Here is a 13,681-nt window from a genome sequence, read left to right as displayed (position 1 = left end):
ACACAGAATCCGAAGCAGGCTTCAGGCTCTGAGCTGTCAGCACAGAGCCCAACACGGGGCTCGAACTTGCGAACTGTCAGAACGCTTAACCAAAGTCAAATGCTTAACTGACTGAGCCACCCAGGTGCCCCTGGTGAGAGAGGATCTTAAGCGGGCTCCACGCTCAGCATGGAGCCCGATCCAGGGCTCAATCCCAAGACCCTGGGATCATGACCTGAGCTGAAATCAAGAGTCGGATGCTCAGCTGACTGAGCCCCCCAGGTGCTCCATGTCCTAGACAATGTTTGAAGTGTTTTACAGGTATTCATTTTGTCCTCATCTCTACCCTATGATGAAAGTAGCTTGTAGCCTCATTTGGTAAGAAATTGAGGTACAGAACAGATGAGATGATGCACATCAGCATGCTTATGAACATCAGACCGTGTTACAGGAACACAAGGCAGTACTATAATTCTAACAGAGGAGAAGACGACTCTTTTGAAGCATTTGAGGGAAAGTTGAACAACAGAATTCTGAAAAGCAGGGTCTAGATGTGTTCTAGTTATCTTGCTGTGTAACAAATCACCTCAAAACTTAGTGGATTAAAACAACAATTTATTGTTATCTCTCATGGTTTGGGGTTTGATGCTCATCTGGGAAGCTCTTCTTGGGGTCACTCATGCAGTTATAGTCAGATGGCTTCTGAGAGTAGAGTCATGGGAAGGATTCTTCACTCACAGGTTAGTCACTTGGGGCAGGATGGCTAGGAGAGCTGGGTGCTGTTTGGGCATGTTTCTCCACAGGATCTCTCCCGGTGGTTAGCTTCAGCTTCCTCACAGCATGGTGGCCTCCAGGTAGCTGGACTTAAATGGTGGTTCAGAGCTCCAAGAGTGCACCTTCCAAGAGACAAGAAGCAGAAGCTGCCAATCTGTGAAGACCTAGGCACTGAAACTGACATGGTCACTTCCATTTATTCTATCAGGGAAGGGACATATTGCCCAGATTGAAGGAAGGGAACATAGACTCTGCCTCCTCATGAGAAGGCTGATATAGAATGAGTGGCCATCTTTAATCTGCCAAGAAATGGCAGCCGAATGGCCAATCTCCATTATCCTAGTGGATAGGTTACCACTGGGATGAGTCACTGGCAATTTTTGTCCTTGTTCTGTCTGAGTTCTATCTCCATGAGAGTGTGATTATCCAGGCCAAGGAAGGGTAGGTCCCCTTGATCACAGTCCAACCAAGGACATACAATAGCAGAGCTGTGGTTCCTCAGAAGAAAATCAATGTGTTCTCAACACGAAAAGGATGAATGGATGCTACAGAGGTTAAAAACAATGTTTGCTTCCAGCATTTATTGTTTTAAATCTATTTTTGTCCGACATGAGAATCTTCACACAAACCCACGCATCTCACCTCATCCCCTTCACGCTCATAACTTATTCTCTGTGTTCCTTGTTTGATTCAAATAACAGATGTCTACTTGCAGCAACACTAGGCAGGTGTAGGCTCTGTCAGGGGGATCAGAGATGAGTCAGACCTGGAGCTTGCTCTCCAGTTGTTCACTCTCTAGTATGGGGAAAAGAAAGTAACAGTAATATCAGTGAGAAAAGGGCAAGTGCCATAAGAGGCATAGATAAAGTGCTCTGGAAATTCAGAGGAGAGAGAGAGATTACTTCCAGCTGCACCCTTAATCACATACTGCCTCACAACGTCTCTTGTATTGTTGTCTTGTCTGGTTATTAAATCCTATATTATTGAACAACAGCAAACCAGTCATGCTGAATAATTCACAGAATCGCTCCTTCCTCTGCCTCCGAGCGTCAGCTCCTCTGAGGCAGGGGAGAAGAACTGACAGGTATGTGGCAGGGGCTAATATCTTAAGAATATACTTAAGAATCCCAGCTTCGACAGAAGAGAACATCAATAAAATATTATCTGAATAAAGCCTTTCTAGCCCCATAAATATAGACCTTTATTAGGTTACGAAAATTTCTCCAACGCATTAAACAAAATAAGAAATTCAAAGGTTGCCTTTCTCCATTGGCCCTACTTTTATTTTCCCGGTAGGAGGAAATGTCTTTCTATTGGCATCTCCTTCCAATTACTGACATCTTAGTTGCGTGTGTTCTCCCACCTTGGCTACGTAGAAATGCCAAATAAAGGTGACTGACTGCAATAGTAAAACACATATTAGCGATGGCTCTAGAAGTCATCTACATGTAGTTAATCCCAGAATTCCTCGCAGGAAGTCCTTTTGTGTGTGTAGCATCACAGTATTGCCTTTTGGCATCACATCCAAGTCTTTCTGGAAAGTGTACTGTCTTTTTTCTTCTTCTTCTTATTTTTAAATGACAGATGGTTAAGAAATATCTTCTGCACTCTTATAATTATTTTCCTCAGTTTTTCTCCATTAAACGGCAATTACCCTCATGCATAATCTTTCTAAGTAGTTATTTTCTAGCTCCTGAAGAGAATAATCACAGTGAAGGCATTCATCTTCTGTACTTCATGGTTTTTCTCAGCATGAAACTTCTATTGAATATAATTTGTACCACAGTAACTAACACAGACACTTAAACATGCTTGGCAGTTAATTTTTTTAAGTGGACCAAGTTTTCAGATGAAACATTCATCTGTTTTACAAAGGGTAGTTTTCCTGGATTCTATCCAAAATTTCCTTCAAAGAAAATTAGGTATATGACTGCTGTACTTCAAATATTTTCCAAGGGAGATGTGGAGTGAAAACATTTTTTCCCCATGGGTTAAATTTATACTGTGCTAAGCATTTTACAAAACATGAAAATGATCTGCTTTCTAGAGAAGGAAAACTCCCTTTGGATTTACTTCTTGGTGCTAGCACTATTGAAAAATGATTTAATTTACATTACACCAAAAAACCCACTTTAGATAGATTTGACAGTTAAACATATAAATCAAGTCATAGCAAAGTAGCAGAAAACAGAAACTAGTAGTTATGATATCTTTAGAGGAACTGTAATTTACCTAAGCTTGGAAGCAATAAATGAAATATCAAAGGACAAAAACAAGAAATTTGATAATTTGTAAATTGTAATATTAAATATGATTTTAACAAGCAATGTTATTTTACCAAGGTCACTCATGATTAATTTAGAAGAAATTATTCTTGGCCTTTGGTATTCAGTGATGTCCACATTTCATAAGTAATTCCAAAAGCCAACAACATAAAGAACTATGCTATTTTGTTGAGGCAAAATATGAATTGTGCTGAGAACATGGTATGCCTGACAGAGTCCCTCACTGGAAAGTATCCTGACCCCCAGCACCTGACTTGGCCTCATCCTTCAAGACACCCACTGACTGGGACACACCCAGTCTCAGAAATCACATGTTAATGCATTGGTATGAAGGGAAACATTCACTACAATGGTTTTTCTCAAATGTGGAGATTCAAAAAGCTTTCACCCAGGATGCATTTCTGGAGGATGATATAATCACTGGAAAATTCCCTAGAATCAGATAGAAGAGAAATAAATGGAAAGTTACTGAATTTCTAGAGATATTTCCTGAATTAAGACTCTCTTTAGCTGGCTTTAGGAGAGTTGCAACTTTGAATATGAAAGATGATGTACTAGGGAATCGGTGCTACTGTTAAAAAAAAAAAAAACAGAAAAAAGAGAAAAAAGGAAGAGAGGGAATTATAGTGGGGAGAGGACCCTGTCTCAGAATCATAGAGAACCACCACCACAAGCAGTTAACGTGATTCCTGACAGGAAGTCCTCATGATCTCTTTGGGCAATATACTAACACACCAAGTTGGACAATGCCCAGAATTGCGCAGGCGGAATAATGATAGTGTTCCCAGCCATACCTGCATTCCTTCGTACTGCCACATCTCCTTCCTGTTTCTTTCTGAGCTTGTCACACTCTCATCAGCCCATGTCTGGACCCTCGAAGTCCCTCCAGCTGGTCTCCCCAGGCTCCGGTCTGTTCTATCACTGATCTGGAAAACGCTTTCCCCAGAGGCTACTACGGAAAATGCAAGTGTGGCCATGTGTCTCCCAGCTTTAAAATGCTCCAGGGAATGGTCCACTGCCTTCAAGAGACTGTTTCCAATTCTCTCTTTTTTATTGTGGTAAAAAACACATAACACGAACTTTGCCATCTTAGTCATTTTTCGGTGTACAATACTTAAGTGTTAACTATATTCACATTGTTGTGTGATGATAGATCTCTAGAACTTTTTCACCTTGCAAAATCGAAACTGTACCCATGAAACAATAACTCCCTCCTTCTGTCTCCCCATAGTCCCTGGCAACCACCATTCTATTTCTATGAGCCTGAGAACTTTAGATACCTCACATAAATGGGGTCATGCGGTATCTGTGCTCTTGTTACTGGTATATTCCACTTAGCACAGTGTCCTCAACATTCATCCATGTGGTAGCCTGTGTCAGAATTTCCTTCCTCTTTAAGGCTGAATAATATTCCATTGTACATGTTTACCACATGTTGCTTAGCCATTCACCCATGGACGGACACTTGGGTTGTTCCTACCTCTTGGCTATGGTGACCAATGCTGCTGTGAGTGTAGGGGTATCAATACTTCTCCAAGATTCTGCTCTCAATTCTTGTGGATAAATACCAAGAAGTGGGATTGCTGGATCATATGGTAATTCCATTTTTTAATTTTTTGAGGAATTGCCATACTGTTTTCCATGGTGGCTATTCTATTTTACATTCCTGCCAACAGCGCACAAAGGTTTTAAGTTTTCCACATCCTCACCAACACTTCCATTATCCTCACTAATTGTCACCCCCTGGTGACTTTTGAAATGGAGCATCTTTTCATGTTTGTTGCCCATTCGTATGTTTTCTTTGGAGAAATGTCTATTCGAGTCCTTTGTCCATTCTTTAATCGGGTTTTTTGTTTTCTTGTTGTTGAGTTGTCATTCCTAATTCTTAAGCCTGGTCTGCATCCCCCATGATCTGGTTGCAAGCCTCATTTCCCTTCTCTCTGTACCTCCTATGCTTCTCTGTGGGGAGCTCATTTTCATGAGGTCTTCTAATGGAGGAGCCGTGTTTCGATCTTTTCACGTGTTGTTCCTGACAGGGTGCTCCCCTCCCTACCTCAAACACATCTTGACTACTGGAGCAAAATCTATCCCTGCCAGAAAGAAAAATTACCTTGAGGGAATTGTCCTGGGTAGGACTTCTGTCACCATGTCCTGAAGCGCACTCTTCCCTCCAACCACTGTGTTCTCTCACTTCTGGACCATCAATTTACCCTGTGTGCAGGGCTGATGAGGTGGGTCTGCGATTTTTATTATCTGTCTCTCCTACCAGATAATAGGCTACCTAAGGTCAGAGTCAGTATCTTATTTAATATTCAAACTCTGATGCCAACCATGAAGACTGCCACGTAGTGGCAATATTTTCTGAAGGAAGGGAGAGGAGAAGGAAGAAGGTCTGGCAGGCAGGTGAGCAAGCCAGCACGGAGGCAAACACATAACCAGGCTTCTCCTCTGTGCTTTGACTCCCTGTGCTGCCCACTTCTCTTCCCACAGGACAAGAGAACTCCAGAGACCCAGTGACATGGCCTGCCATATTCAGGTCCCACCCGGACCGCTGTCTCAACTTCCCAAAGCTGAAATGGCTCAGCCCTCACAAAGCTTACCCTCTGCTTCTGATGCAGGGTCCAAAATGGGAGTTTAGATCCAGGGACTACAAACTGATGACGGTCCAGTGCGGTCTGGCAGATAGACGACCAGGTCTTGGATTACTGTGTGAAGTATCATTTAGGAAGCATCTACTCCAAGGCAGCCAGCATGCAAAGGCCTTCAGACTTGTTGCCACTTTTCAACCCCTTTCCAATCCTTTGACAGAAGAGTTATTACCCTCATTTTTCTAATGAGGGAAGTGACACCCGGCCAGGATGCTAGCCAAGTTACTTTTTTTTTTTTTTAATTTTTTTTTCAACGTTTATTTATTTTTGGGACAGAGAGAGACAGAGCATGAACGGGGGAGGGGCAGAGAGAGAGGGAGACACAGAATCGGAAACAGGCTCCAGGCTCCGAGCCATCAGCCCAGAGCCTGACGCGGGGCTCGAACTCACGGACCGTGAGATCGTGACCTGGCTGAAGTCGGACGCTTAACTGACTGCGCCACCCAGGCGCCCCTAGCCAAGTTACTTTTAATGCTAAGGCCATGCTCTCTTTGTTATATCGTGAACCTCAAGGTCAGAGTTGTTTTAGATTTACAATAGACATGGTCATTGTTTTGATAATCATTTATTAGGTATGTGCTATATGGTTCACAGCCTTAGAGTCTTTTAAGCCTGAGAGACACCTTAGAGAACATCAAGTCTAATCCCCTCAATTTACAAATGAGGAAGCCGACCTGACTACAGTGAATAAAATGATATAATCATGCTCTTCAGAGATTTTTCTATTTGATTTTTAAGCGTTCTTTTCTGAATTTAAAAGTAGTACAAGCTCAGTGCTGAGAAACCGAAATTTAAATGAGAAAGATTTTAAATCCATAATTCATATTCCAACAACCCTAACACTTATTGATAAACATGACTTTAGACTTAGCTCATTGGTACCTCATTTTCAGCCTTAGAAAACAGATGTATATGTTAGACAAATGACTATATATTTGTATGTATACACATGTACAAATATAGTAAGTTGATATTATATTCTTTATAAAATATGGTATTGTTCTCACTGAATATATTTATTTTATTAAAATTCTTTATAAATATTCTTAAATGATGGAAAGAATTTTTACCATAATCATAAAAATAATACTTTCTCAGTGCGGATAAAATTTTTATTTTTTTTATTTTTTATTTTTTTTCAACGTTTATTTATTTTTGGGACAGAGAGAGACAGAGCATGAACGGGGGAGGGGCAGAGAGAGAGGGAGACACAGAATCGGAAACAGGCTCCAGGCTCTGAGCCATCAGCCCAGAGCCTGACGCGGGGCTCGAACTCACGGACCGCGAGATCGTGACCTGGCTGAAGTCGGACGCTTAACCGACTGCGCCACCCAGGCGCCCCTAAAATTTTCAAATATAATTCCAAAGTAAAAACTACCTATTATCCCATCATCAAGGGATAACCATCATTAATGTCCCCCCCCCCCAATCTCTCCCCCCCCACACCATGGAGAATGTTTTCTGCTCTGTGTGTGTGTATAATTGAGACAAATGGAATAGATGTATGTATGTATGTATGTATGTATGTATGTATGTATGTATGTATTTATTTATTTATTTATTTTAGAGAGAGAGTGTGCATGAGTGGGGAAGAGGGGCAGAGGGAGAGAGAGACAGAGAGATTCCATGACCCTGGAATCATGACATGAGCCGAAATCAAGTTGGATGCTCAACCAGCTAAGCCACTCAGGCACCCCCGAATAGACATTTTAAACCCTTGATACATTTTTGCCAAATTGCTTTCCAGAAAGTTTGCGCTTATTTAAATCAATAGCATCAGTGAATGAGTGTGTTCATCTCACAATGTCCTCACCAACTTTAGATACTTTAAAAAATCTTTTGCTTATTTTATGATGGGAAAAATGGTTATTAATGTGAACTCATTAACATATTGATTGTTGTGAAAATTATTGCTTTTAATTGTCTCATTTTATGAGGCAAATAAGGTTAAGCACATAATATTAAGAGCTCTGTATAACTAATCTGTAGCTTCTATCATGCCTATTTAGACTATATTTTTAATGTTTATTTATTTTTGAGAGAGAGTACAAGCAGGGGAAGGGCAGAGGGGGCAAGGACAGAGGATCTGAAGCAGGCTCTGTGCTGACAGCAAGGAGCCCGATGTGGGGCTCAAACTCACAAATCGTGAGATCAGGATCTCAGCTGGAGTCGGAGGCTCAACTGACTGAGCCACCCAGGTGCCCCTATTTAGACTATTTTCAACCAAAGTAACAATGGCTTAAAAACAGTTTTGCAGGGGCGCCTGGGTGGCTCAGTCGGTTGGGTGTCCGACCTCGGCTCAGATCACGATCTCGTGGTTCACGGGCTCAAGCCCCGCGTCGGGCTCTGTGCTGACAGCTCAGAGCCTGGAACCTGCTTCGTGGATTCTGTCTCCCTCTCTCTCTGCCCCTCCCGTGCTCATGCTCTGTCTCCCTCTCTCTCAAAAATAAATAAAACATTAAAAAAAAAGTTTTGCAATAATCACATTACATTAAATGAAAGGCGGGGCGCCTGGGTGGCTCAGTCGGTTGAGCGTCCGACTTCGTTCAGGTCACGATCTCACGGTCCGTGAGTTCGAGCCCCGCATCAGGCTCTGTGCTGACAGCTCAGAGCCTGGAGCCTGCTTCAGATTCTATGTCTCCCTCTCTCTCTGGCCCTCCCCCCGTTCATGCTCTGTCTCTGTCTCAAAAATAAATAAATGTTAAAAAAAAAATTTAAATGAAAGTCAACAAAATAGGTACCAGGTAACAACATAGGTCAAAGAGCTTCAAGAACAAATGCTATAGAAGATGAAGTCTGCATGTCTCTGTAGTCTGTCTGCCTCTTTCTCTACCTCATTCCAAAAAGGGAAGATACGTGAGCACAATGAAGACAGAGCCCACCTGCAATCAGAATTTCTTAAACGGCCCATTTGTGTATATTTTAAAGCCACTGCCAACTTTAAAGCCACAGGGATATACAGCAAAGTCACGATTCACATGACACTACAGTTAGAAACCTAAATTTAAGCCTATAGAAAAACTTCAGCTTCTGGTCCAGTTACTGCTTTCCTGAAGCTCCCCAACGTCGTTGGATGTGCCCCTCCTGTCCCTTTGCATCTGAATGTTTTTAGACAAAATATTTCTACCGGTTAAATTTCCGGTATCATTTATGTGTCAGCATTGATCCTGACATTGTAACTACAATGCTGTTGAAGATGAAGGGAAATCCCATTTATGGAGCATGTAGTGACTAGGGTTGGTATTGACGAGAGAAAAACTCTCTACAGACCTGACATGTAAGGAAAGCCACTTTAGGTTTCTAAGTCAGCATGAATGTACATAAACTTTATACCAAAAGCCTGATTTATGGCCAACCAAGCATACATTGCACATTTGCTTTGTCAGCGAGTGCCCTAGAGGAAAACCATCCTGTCCTTACAATATCGACCGATGCTCTCCCACTCCCCGCATTCCTTGATGTTAGAACTTGTGATTCCTGCTTATATGTTCATCTATAATCTTTTGAGTTTTCATAACATGTAAAAAGCATAGAATTCTGTTAATACTGTTCATTCTCCGGAGCACTTGCTTCCCTGTAAAGAGGATGTTTCCTGGGCAGCTGTCCTAACTTGGGCTCAAATAAGACTTTCTTACTTTTTAGAGATTCTAAAAATGTTTGTTTGTTTTGTGTCAACAGTATTCAGACCTCACAGCCCGGGAAAGGTCTTCTGCCCCACCCAAGGGGAGGTGCCTGCTGATTTGTGATGCCAGCCTGTAAAGCTACCCTCAGCGTCTCTAGATAACTATGTGAGATAATCCTGGGTGAAGGAGCGAGGGTGAAATGGAAATGTTTGGATTGTATTTTGCAAATAGCAAGACACATGGGAACAGATGCAAACTTCTGAAATCTTTTACAGCCTGTGAATGTAATATGATGCTGTCATTAGTGTTACCATTTGAAAAATGAAATTCTTTCCCAGTGAATGTATTGTCTGGTCTGTGACTGTTACTTGTTGGTGATTAATGCTATCATTGTTTTGGAAACTTTGTGTTAAAAATGCATGATAATCATGATAAAGGAAGCATAGAATTCCAACTCTTTATCCCGACATTCAGGACCTTACATAACCGTGACCTAACAAAACTTTTAAGCTTGATCTCTCCCCTATGCAAATCTATGTTCCAGGAAAAGTAGTTACCCAACATTCCCTCCTCACCTCCATGCTTTGTTAGTGACAATCACACCATCCAGAATGCCCCTCTTACCAACACGGTCTGGCAGGTCTGTCAATCGAAGATCATCCCAAATGCCACCTCCTGCATGACATTTCTCTCCAGTGGACTTTTCTCTCTACTCTGACAAAGGTTCTTTGAAGATAGAAACTACATCTTACACAATAGGAATAACAGAACTCTCCCCTCCTTCCTGAGTATCAAGTTGTTGCAAGGAAGTGACTATTCAGCCAGGGACCATATTGGCCAATATCCTACATACAGGTCTGCCCAAGTGACTTATTCTTACCAGTTGAATGCCAGTGGAAATGACAGGTGTCGCTTGTGGGCTGGGTGTTTTAAGAAGTGTGCATTCTTTCTTTACTCTCCTACCTCTTAGGCAATTTGAAGCAAAGATTCTGATGTGCTAGGGGATGGCAGGAGCTCAAGACAGAAGGAGCCCAAATCCCTGAATCACCAGGTGGAAGAAAGTTGCCTGCTGACCTAGGACAGCATCATTGAGCTCTTAAGTGAGCGTGAAATTAACTTCCATTAGGTTAAGCCACTGAAATCTGATGTTTTCTTTCTTATAGAGCTAGAGCCATTTCCTGACCAATATAGCTTGGTAGCCTTTTAGTGTTTGGCTCATTCTATTTTATACAGCAGGTGCTCAAAAAGTATTTGTTAAATTGAAGGGAAAATTCAGAGACAAACACAAAAATTATGAATTATATTATTAGAACACAGTTTGAGATATCTGTTGACATCAAAATGCTCTTCCAACCCTATCTTCTTAAAAAATACTCCCCGCTCAAGTCATTTGTTTTACATGATGAGTGCTTCCACGTTGAGATCAGTTGTCACTTTGTTCTTGGCAAAGAGAAAATAGGATGTTTTGAAAATTGACGGTCATTCTAGTTGGATGTGGATGCCAAGTTTCTTCTGGTTATATGAGCCAGATGGCATAACTGTGAACAAATAATGGTAAAATGAAAGATAATCCTCTTTGATTGTCAGATTCTTGGGTCAGGTTTTCCAATAAGACATAACTAGTAGATAGGAACCTTGGCCACTAGCACTTCTGTTCATACTCCCAATTAGACTTTCATTGTAACATGATATTATTGCTGGTGTTACTTCTTAGGTTGTGCTAAGTCATACAAAAGGGAGCGGTTAGCTCCAAGCTCCAATTGCCACCAAGTCAAAACAAGTATGGGTCATCAGCTCTCCAAATGGAACTTCAAGCTGATTCGATATAACTGGATATTTATTGGATATCGCATTTAAAAATCAGTGTGTAAAGCTTGACGAGTAAGAAGGTGATAAGGTAACCAGAAATTTGTTATGTCTGGCCTTTTTCTCCATATTTCTAGTACTCAGTATGGTCAAGGGTGAGATCTTTATCTCATCATGTGGATTCAGTTACTGTCCAGGGTCATTGCATATAGCCCTCAGGACTCTCTGGACCGTTTCTTGCAGGGCAGGTCTACTAGTGACAAATTTTCTCAGGATTCTGTTTATATTTGTGTATTTGAATGTCTTCCAGTAGTACATTTTTGAAGGGTAGTTTGCTGGATGTACAATTCTGTTGTTTTTGTTTCAGCACTTTGAATAGGTCATCCCATGGACTACCGGCCTCCAGTTTCAGGCGAGCAAGTCTGTTGTTAATTCACGAAGGGTCACTTGTACATAATGTGTCATTTCTCTCTTGTTGTTTTCAAGATTCTCTCATCTTTGGCTTTAGAGAGTTTGTCTATGATGTATTTCTGTGTGGATCTCTTTGGGTTGATCCCATTTAGAGTCTGTTGAGTTTCTAGGATGTGCAGGTTAATCTTTTCCACCAAATTTAGGAAATGTGAGCCATTATTTCAAGTATTCTTGCTGCTTCTTTTTTCTCTGTCTCCTTGTGGACTCCCATTATATATGTGCTGGTTAATTTCCATTTCCATATTAAATTTTTTTCATGCAGGTATAAATACTCCTATAGGTATATCCCTATAGATAAAATTGCTAGGTTATGGCAGTGACATTAAGAGTTTTGATAGATACTGCTAAGTGCCTTCTCGAAAGCTTGTAATAAAGGTGCCCTTGTACCAACAATGTCTGAGCAAGCCCATTTCTCTTAGGGACTTTTTATTGATTTTGCTGGAGATTCTTTTTAATATTGGATGAGATACTTATTTTTAGTTGGGCAGTAGTTCCTTACATAGTCTTACTGCCTCTGAGAATCTTCCATCAATGCCACTGTTACCTGCTTTGCTAGTTTCTCCTTGAATCATCCTCAGAAAACATTCATGAAATAGGAAAAATGATGGGCATATTTCCCAATGCCTTGTTGTTCTATTTTGTTTCTCACTAAAAAGAAGTCTGTTCATTCTAAATTACCTCTGTCTCAAATGCTAGGCTAAACTGTGACCCTTCTCTGGGCACTCAAGGCCATGATGAGACATACAATGTACTCAGTTTTGATAACTGTTTTTTTCCCCAAACCACCTGATGTGAACACTTTATAGTGTCTTCTACGATATAGTTTCTAATGGTTGCACAGGAATTCATAATTGCAAAACAACAAACAACACTGATTTTGGTCATTTTGTCAGTTTCTGATTTTTGCCTATTATAAATAACACTGTAATGATCATTAATGATCTTTAGGAAAGCAGAGCCCTATTTTATTTTTTTGTTGTGTGACAGCATCTAGCACAGAGTCTGCCTCAAAAAAGATACCAGTGTGTGTAGAATTAAAAAGTGGAGAAAAAAAAAAAAGCTTTTATGTATTTAAACCTTTATTTATACAAAGTTGATTATTTTCTTCAAAAAGTGCCTAGAGGAGAAATTGATGGTTAGGGAGATCTATGTATTTTTCAAACTCTTGGTCAGTATTTTCAAATTGCCAACAGAAAGTTTTTGCCCATTTACGTACCCACTGGGCGTGCATGGGATTCCCTGTTTCTGCACCCTGGCCGACTACTGATTTGTTGAAATCTATGTAGTTGATGGTTGAAGAACAGGGTATTCTTACTAGTTTTAATGCACATTTCTTGTAGGACAAGTGATGTTGAACTTTTTAAATGTCTTTTACTATTTGCTCCTTTGACCAGCAAAATTTATTGCTTGGGAAGGAGGGCTGGTCTCTCTCAGGGTCCTGGGGGCCACAGCCCAGGGCTACTCAGGTAACAAAAGGGCAGTTCTGTGACTCACGATCCACCTGCTTCTCAGGCAGTTTCACAGGGTATCATCCTCAGTGGGAAAAAGAAAAGCAGGGAGACATCCAATTGTACCTTGCTTCTGGCAGGTTCACCTCTCCCTGCACCATGACCCAGGCAATTTGAGTTTATTTTTTGGATATTAGGAATCCAGGGGCAAGCTTTTGTCACCACCTCCTCTGATACTCACCTTCCTCTAGGCAGAGGCCCCAAGATTTTTTTGGTTTTGCACCTATGTTGGCAATTTTCAAGCATGTTTTTCCAGCTTACATCTACTAACAAAATCTATGCATGTATTATAATACCCATGTATTAAGTACATATAAACCTATTACATGAAACTCAAAATTTTAAACAGTGAGATTAAAAAGACATAGAGAACTGGCAGTTCCAATGTTCCTTCTTGCTGCTCAGTGATACTGTCTTTTGGGCTCTGCACATTAGAATGCAGCCCTCTAGGGTACTTGCAGGAAAGTGGGTTGTCTCCTGTCTGAGCAGGTGGACTATTTATACATTTCTTAGGCAGCTAGACCTCCTCTACCGCTGAGCAGCTGGCTGTATAAGTAGGCACTTTCTATGGGGTGCTGTAGATGGGC

At 41.1% G+C, this 13,681-nt stretch overlaps 1 long non-coding RNA gene across 1 annotated transcript in view; it reads right to left on the bottom strand.

The window, feature by feature from the left end:
* Window positions 1-573: 573 nt before the first annotated feature.
* LOC147578647 (uncharacterized) overlaps window positions 574-13,681 on the bottom strand; it is a 29,231-nt gene continuing 16,123 nt past the window's right edge. The window contains exon 2 of the long non-coding RNA XR_015255486.1: window positions 574-875. This is a non-coding gene — a long non-coding RNA (uncharacterized LOC147578647). The remainder of the gene's footprint in view (window positions 876-13,681) is intronic.

This window comes from Puma concolor, chromosome C1 (genome assembly GCF_028749965.1).
Source record: "Puma concolor isolate L17-30 chromosome C1, mPumCon1.1.hap2, whole genome shotgun sequence".
Lineage (NCBI taxonomy): Eukaryota > Metazoa > Chordata > Mammalia > Carnivora > Felidae > Puma > Puma concolor.
Note: the sequence above shows the minus strand (reverse complement) of the source record. Positions and strands in the feature narration are given on the sequence as shown.